Raw genomic sequence first — 7,900 nt, forward strand, 5'->3', positions numbered from 1 at the left:
TACACTGTGTATCAAGACCAAGTCAAAAGTAGTACACTATTAAGATATAGAGGCTGATACTATAAGTAAACTAGGGGAGTAAGAAATAGTTTACCTGTCAGATTTGTGGAGAATGGAAGAATTTATGACTAAACAAGAGATAGAGAACATTATGAAATGCCAAATGGATGATATTTATTACATGAAATTGCAAAGTTTTTGCACAAATAAAGCCAATGCAACCAAGATCAGAAGGGAAGCAGAAAGCTGGGAAACAACTTTGACAACTAATGTCTCTGATAAAGGTCTCATTTTTCAAATATATAGAGAACTGGGTCAAATTTATAAGATTACAAGTCATTCCTCAATTGAAAATGGTCAAAGGATATGAACAGGAAGTTTTCAGATGAAGAAATTAAAGCTATCTATACTCATATGAAAAAAATGCTCTAGGGGCAGCTAGATGTCTCAGTGGATAGAAGACTGGCCCTGAGGTCAGGAGGACCTGAGTTCAAATCTGGCCTCAGACCAAACACTTGACAATTACTAGCTGTGTGACCCTGGGCAAGTCACTTAACCCCAATTGCCTAAAAAAAAAAAAGAAAAAGAAAAAAATGCTCTAAATCACTATTGATTAGAGAAATACAAATCAAAACAACTCTGAGGTACCATATCACACCTACCAAATTAGCTAACATGACGAAACAGGAAAATGATAAATGTTGGAGAAGATGTGGGAAAATTGAAACACTAATGCATTCTTGGTGGAGTTGTGAACTCAACCAACCATTCTGGAGAACATTTGGGAACTATACCCAATGCTCTATAAAACTGCATACCCTTTGATTTAGCGATAGCACTTCTAGGGCTGTAACCCAAACAGATCATAAAAATGGGGAAAGGACCCACATGTAAGTAAATATTAATAGCAACTTCTTGTATATTGGCCAAGAATTGGAAGTTGTGGGGTAGCTAGGTGGTACAGTAGGTAGAGCACAGGCCCTGAAGTCAGGAGTATCTGAGTTCAAATCTGGCCTCAGACCAAACACTTGACACTTACTAGATGTGTGACCCTGGGCAAGTAACTTAACCTCAATTGTGTCACCCCCCCAAAAAAAAAGAATTGGAAATTGAGAGGATGTCCATTAATTGTGGAATAGTTGAATAAGTTATGCTATATGAATGTAATGGAATACTATTGTGCTATAACTTACATTAAATGATGCTGAGTGAAGTGAGCAGAACCAGAACATCATACACAATAGCAGCAATATTGTGCGATGACTAACTTTGAAAGACTTACCTCTTCTTAGCAAGGCAGGGATCGAAGATAACTCCAAAAGACTCATGATGGAAAATGCTATCCACTTTGAGACAAAGAACTAAGGAGTCTGAATGCAGATTGAAGCATACTATTTGCTTTCTTTTTGTTTATTTCTTTCTTCTTTCTTGTGGTTCCTTCCATCAGTTGTAATTCTTCTTTACAACATAACTAATGTGAAAAATATGTTTAATATGAAGTATATGTAGAGCCTAGATCAGATAGCATGTTGTCTTGGAGTGGGGAGAGGGAGGGAAGAGGAGAAAATTTGGAACTTAGAATCTTATGGAAGTGAATGTTGAAAACTGAAAACAAGTTAATTTAAAAAGCAATTAATAAAAAAAACAGTAATAAAAAAAACTGTACTGCTCATCTTGTTGTGTGAGGAAGGGGAAAGAAAAGGTGCTCTACAAGTTGTCTGCTTTACCTAACCTAAGTTCTAATTACTGCAGCAGGTGAAGATCCTACCCTGCAGTCAAAACACACTCAAATAAATGTACACAATCTTTTGCAAAGATGATTCCACTCACCACTGATACAAGGAATGTAAGCACGCATATGAACTACAAGAAATCCAGCAGACTTAAAAGACAAACAGCCCTTGTTACAAGGTAATTCAGCAGGTATCAAGTCCAAATAGTAGCCATAAGTGAAACAAAGCAGGTGATGAAGGTCCCCTTACAGATGTTGGAACATGTCTTTTTCTATAGTGGTTACCATAATTAGGAGCGTCATGAACCTGGGCTGTTTCACAATCAAATCTAATCTTAAATACCTCCAAAAAGGAGTGAATGACAGGCTCATGACCATGTGATTGTCACTTGCAGGAAAAGCATCATCAGTGCTGAACTGATGAACTCTGATGAGGTCAAAGAAAAGTTTTATGAAATCCTAGAAGTCCTTATCATCAATGTGCCAAAAGTGGCACATTATAATTCTAGGCGACTATAATGCCAGAGTAGGCACAGACTATTAGACAAGTCAAAGAGCCATTGGCAGGCATGGAGTTGGAAACAACAACAGCAATGGTCACTTACTACTGACAACTTCTGCATCTCATGACCTTCTCATCACCAACACCGTCTCCTATTTACCTAAATACAATAAAACTTTGTGGATGCACCCTCACAGCAAACATTGACATTTAATAGACTATGCCATTGTTAGGAGAAGAGATAGCATGTTAGAATGATGAATGGTGTATGGTGCAGAGTAATGGACCAATCATAGACGTATCCTTCCAGAGCTAAACATTTGCATCAAAAAAAACAGTGGCTGGAAGGCAAGAAGACTACCAGAAGACTTAATGTCCACAAATCAGAAACTTCTCCAAGTATGAACAGTTTATTGCTGAGTTGGAGGGAAAACTGAGCCAACACAAAGATGGTGAAAATGGAATATAAAGGGAGTGGGCAGCTTTCAGAAATTTGGCATACAGCACAGCATTTACTCATCTGGTTAAGAACATTCACAAATTTCAGGATTGATTTGATGAAAATGCTGGGGAAAATCAGAGGCTGCCAAATGAAAAATGAGAATTCCACAGGCTTTATCAGCAGGATAATTCATCCATCTTTTAAAAAGTAGCATTTAAATCCATCAAAAATAAATTCAAGCAAAGCTTAGAGAGATACTGGCTTCTTGGCTCAGTAATAAGGTAGATGAAATTCAGTTTCACATTGATAGTAACAGCCCAAAGCACTTTTATGATCTCCTGAAGGCTACTTATGGACCAAAGATATATGGTGCATCTTAACTGCTCAGTGCTGATGGAGCCACATTGATTAGTGATAAGGAAATGATCCTGGAGAGATGGGCTGAACACTTCCATAGTGTTCTTAATAGACCATCATCAAAAACATGCCAAAGTCATTGACTGTATACCTCAGGTGGAAATCTATCCCTTTCTAAGCAGATTTCCACCTGAAGAATAGCTTTTGAATGCCATTATGTTCCTTTCATGTGGTAAAGCACCTGGTACTGATCCTCTTCCAGCAGAAATTTACAAAGCAGGGTGTCCACTGCTAATGCAAAAGCTAACTGAAATCTTCTGGGTTATAATGCAAGAGGAGGCTATCTCTTAGGAGTTCAAGGATGCCTCCATTTTATACCTGTATAACAGAAAAGGAAAGATTATTCTGTGACAATTGCAGTGGGGTCTCTCTCCTGGTAACTGCCAGCAAGATTCTTGCCAGAATCCTCCTTCAGAGATTAATCCCTTAGTTGAAAGATAGTCATCTATCTGAAAGCGCGTGTGTCTTCATAAAAGGCTAAGAAAGGCTCCAACATGGTGTTTGCTGCCCAACAACTCTAGAACAAATGCCAGGAGCATAACTGGGTTGTGAGCACGTTTGTTGATCTGCCCAAGATATATGATACTGTCACTTATAAGGGCTTGTGGATGATTATGGAAAAATTTGGTTGCCTTAGAGTAATTCATCAGTATTGAACACTAGCTCCACGATGGCATGCTTGCATGAGTTCTGGATAATAAACAATGCTATCCCACTTTCCCAGTCACTCTATTATCAACTGCCTTCAATAATTATGAATTATATTATTGTGTTATATATAAATATAAATTATATTATTGTGCTTTTTATATATATGCACACATAGAGAGAGAGAAAATTAAAGCCATTATCTAATAATTATAGGAAAATATCTGTTTTCTTTTACTTTAATAAAGCATATTTGATTCAGGTATCCACTCTAAAATACCCTAATTACTGCTTAGTTCTTAATTTCTGTTTACATAAGTAGACACAGTCTAAAGGTATATCTATCCTTTTACACCTAGCTGTTTTTGGAGTCTGAAAATGGAAATCTTTCCCCCAGCACTGCCTCCCCGCTCTGTCACAACCTTGTTTTCTCCTTGGTGTGACATTTCACCTGCTTTCTAATTATAAGAGGCGTTGACCAATACTTAGCCTGAACATTCAGATGGCACTAGTTATCTTCTTTCCCATTTGAGGTATTAGTATGTAAGATACACTAGGGAAGTGTATAGAAAATTGTTATCTAGGTTCTAGTACTAGTGGGAGGGAGACTGACTGCTAGACTCAAGTTAATTTACCAAGTTAACTCACAGGTATCAGAAACTACTCTTTCCAGGTAACCTTCAGCCTATCAAACAAAATCTGCACCATTGGATTGGGATATAAAAGGAAGGCTTGTGAATATATTTTTAAGGAAAGAATTAAGCAAAAAATATCTCTCTGATAGCTCACACATAACCTAATATAGAAGTGTATGTGCAGGTGTCGGCGGGGGCAGTTAGGATAGCTTTTATCACTAGCTTGTAATGCTAAGGCCATGTATAGATAATTGTAACACAACCCACTAAAAACTGAAACATTCAGTCAAGTAAGCATTTTCCACTAATGCCAGATGACTCAAAGACTCACAGGCATATAGTTCCACCAACATGGAACTGGCAGGGAACCTAAGGGGGTTATGTAGTTTAAAACCACCAGTTTTTGAAGAAGAAAGTGAGGTCTAGAAAGCCAACTTAACCAAGTTTATTTTATTTTTCCACAGATAACAAGTTATTTGAGTTTGGAAGACCAAATATTTTAGTTGTTACTCAAACTTCCATGTCCCAAAATGGAAATGAAGTTATTAACATGAATTCTTATGTAGCAGCAGCCCTGACTCTTGGACACAGAGAATTTTTATCCAGGATGTGTATTTCTTGAAAGTTGGCATAACTTGCAGAGCAATCCTTCTTGTTTGAAACATTGTATCCATGAAGGAAAGACATATCTTAAGCTCTGACAGTGAAGAAGAAAACAAGGATTTACAGCCAAATTATCTTTCCGCTTTCAAAAGTGCTTCACTGAATATGCTTTGTTCTCAGACTCAGCATTTCCCAACTTCAAGCTCAAAGGTAAATGAAAGGCTGTGGCTTTCTCACACAAAACTGAAGAAAGTTGTTGTTGGTTTGTTTCTGTTCAAGTATTATGTTTACATTGAAAAAAATATTTTAAAACTACCTGTTTCCTTTTGAAAATTTATTTTACTTTTGGTAGAGTGCCTTAAGTTGTATCGGCACCCTAAAACCTCATGATAGGGCAGCTAGGTGGCTCAGTGGATAAAGCTCCAGCCTTGGAGTCAGGAGGACATAAGTCCAAATCCAACCTCAGACACTTGGTACTTACTAGCTGTTTGACCCTGGGCAAGTCAATTAACCCAATTGCCTCACCAAAAAACAAAACAAAACAAAACAAAACAAAACAAACAAACATAAAAACCCCCTAGAATTTACAAACAACAAAAATCCCTCATTGTTCTCAAATTGCTTTCCTTATGCAAACTCACAGAGAACTCACAAAATGAATTATTGTTGAAAGATCGATCCAGATGGAAACAGCAAAGATCATTGTCTCCAGTTCTGATTCCATTACATAGTGTTTAATATTTTGTGCTCAGATTCAGACCAATGTGCAAACTGCGACTGGCTATATTAGATATTATTTGTTTCAAGGGAATCAAGAAAACACCTTCTTTTAAGAACCAAGTCAGTGGACTTTCCATCCTTTATGTCAAAAGAGATAAATCATGTCCCACATTAATGTTGTTCTTCACAAAGCAAATGAATAACCTCTGATATTTACTTGAGAAGCAGTCTCTACCTGAGTGGATAGAGAACCAGTCACAGAGTCAGGTATACCTATATTCAAAGAACACTTTTGATATCTACTGGCATTCCGACCCTCCTCAAGTCATATAATTTCTCAATGCTCCTAGTAATTCTCTAAGACCATAAAAGAGATATTGGGTTTCCCTCTGTGTTGGCAGAAGTGGCAGGAGTTTCTTATGCCACTATGCTAAGAAGTCTGTAGATAGATAAATTAATACTCAGTATGAGTAAGGGACAAGGCATGAAGATAACAAAGGGGTTAAAAACTGCTTGATTCCTATAAGTGGTAATAGAATACAAGTGATCATGGTAATCTTTTCTTTTTGGGGGGGGAACGTATGCAAAACACAATTGCATATTAGCTATGTTGCAAAAGAAAACAGACAAAAAATAAGAAAAATTAGGATTTTTTAAAAATTTAATTTATTTTTAGCTTTCAACATTCACTTCCAAAAGATTTTGAGTTCCAAATTTTCTCCCCACCTTGTCCCTCCCCCACCCCAAGATGGCACACATTCTGAGTACCCTTCTCCTAATCTGTCCTCCCTTCTATCTCTTCCCCCCTCCTTCTTTTACCCCTTTCCCCTTCAATTTTCCTGTAGGGCAGGATAGATTTCTATACCCAATTTCCTGTATATCTTATTTCCCAGTTGCATGTGAAAACTTTTTTTTTACTTTTGTTTTTAAAATTTTGGATTCCAAATTTTCTCCCTTCCACCCTCCCCACCCACCATCATTGAGAAGGCAAGCAACTCAATACAGGTTATACATGTGTAGTCATGCAAAACACTTCCATAGTAGTCATGTGAAAAACTAAGTATATTTCCCTTCATTCTATCCTGTCCCCCATTTATTCTATTCTCTCTCTTTTGATCCTGTTACTCCTTATAAGTGTTTGCTTCTGATTACTCCCTCCCCCAATATGCCCTCCCCCTCTATCATCCTCCTGCTCTCTTGTCCCCTTCCCTCCCTATTTTTCTGTAGGGAAAGATAGATTTGTGTACCGAATTGAGTGTGTGTTATTCTCTCCTTAAGCCAAATCCAATGGGAATATAATTCACTCATTCCCTCTCGCCTTCCCACTTTTCCTCTCCATTGTAAATGCCTTTTCTTCTCTATTTTATAAGTGATGATTTACCCCATTCTACCTCTCCCTTTCTCCTTCTCTCCATATAATCTTCTCTCACCCCTTAATTTTATTCTCCAGATATAACCCCTTCATCTTCAGGTCACCCTGTGCCCTCTATCTATCTATCCATCTATCTATCTATCTATCTATCTATCTATCTATCCACATAATTTTTTTCCTCCAACTATCTTAATGCTGACAAAGGTCTCATGAGTTACAAATATTATCTTTTCATGTAGAAATGTAAACATTTCAACCTTAATAAGTCCCTTATGATTTCCGTTTCCTGTTTACCTCTTTATGTTTCTTCTTGAGGCTTGTATCTGAAAGTCAAATTTTCTACTCAGCTCTGGTCTTTTCATCAAGAGTGCTTGAAAGCCCTGTATTTCACTGAATGTCCATTTTTCCCCCTGAAGGATTATGCTCAGTTTTGCTGGGTAGGTGATTCTTGGTTGTAATCCTATCTCCCGTGCCCTCCAAAATATTATATTCCAAGTTTTGTGGTCCCTTAATGTAGAAGCTGCTAAAAGATGTGTTATCCTGATTGTGTTTCGACAATACTTGAATTGTTTCTTTATGGCTGCTTGCAATATTTTCTCCTTGACCTGGGAATTCTGGAATTTGGCTACAATATTCCTAGGAGTTTTCCTTTGGGAATCTCTTTCAGGAAGTGTTTGATGGATTCTTTCCATTGTTATTTTGCCCTCTGGTTCTAAAATAGCAGGGCAGTTTTCCTTATTAATTTCTTGAAAGATGACGTCTAGGTTCCTTTTTTGATCATGGCTTTCAGGTAGTCCAATAATTTTTAGCCTCTCTATCCTGGTTAGCC

The sequence above is a fragment of the Phascolarctos cinereus genome, unplaced genomic scaffold (genome assembly GCF_003287225.1).
Source record: "Phascolarctos cinereus isolate Bilbo 61053 unplaced genomic scaffold, phaCin_HiC Scaffold_726;HRSCAF=1367, whole genome shotgun sequence".
NCBI lineage: Eukaryota > Metazoa > Chordata > Mammalia > Diprotodontia > Phascolarctidae > Phascolarctos > Phascolarctos cinereus.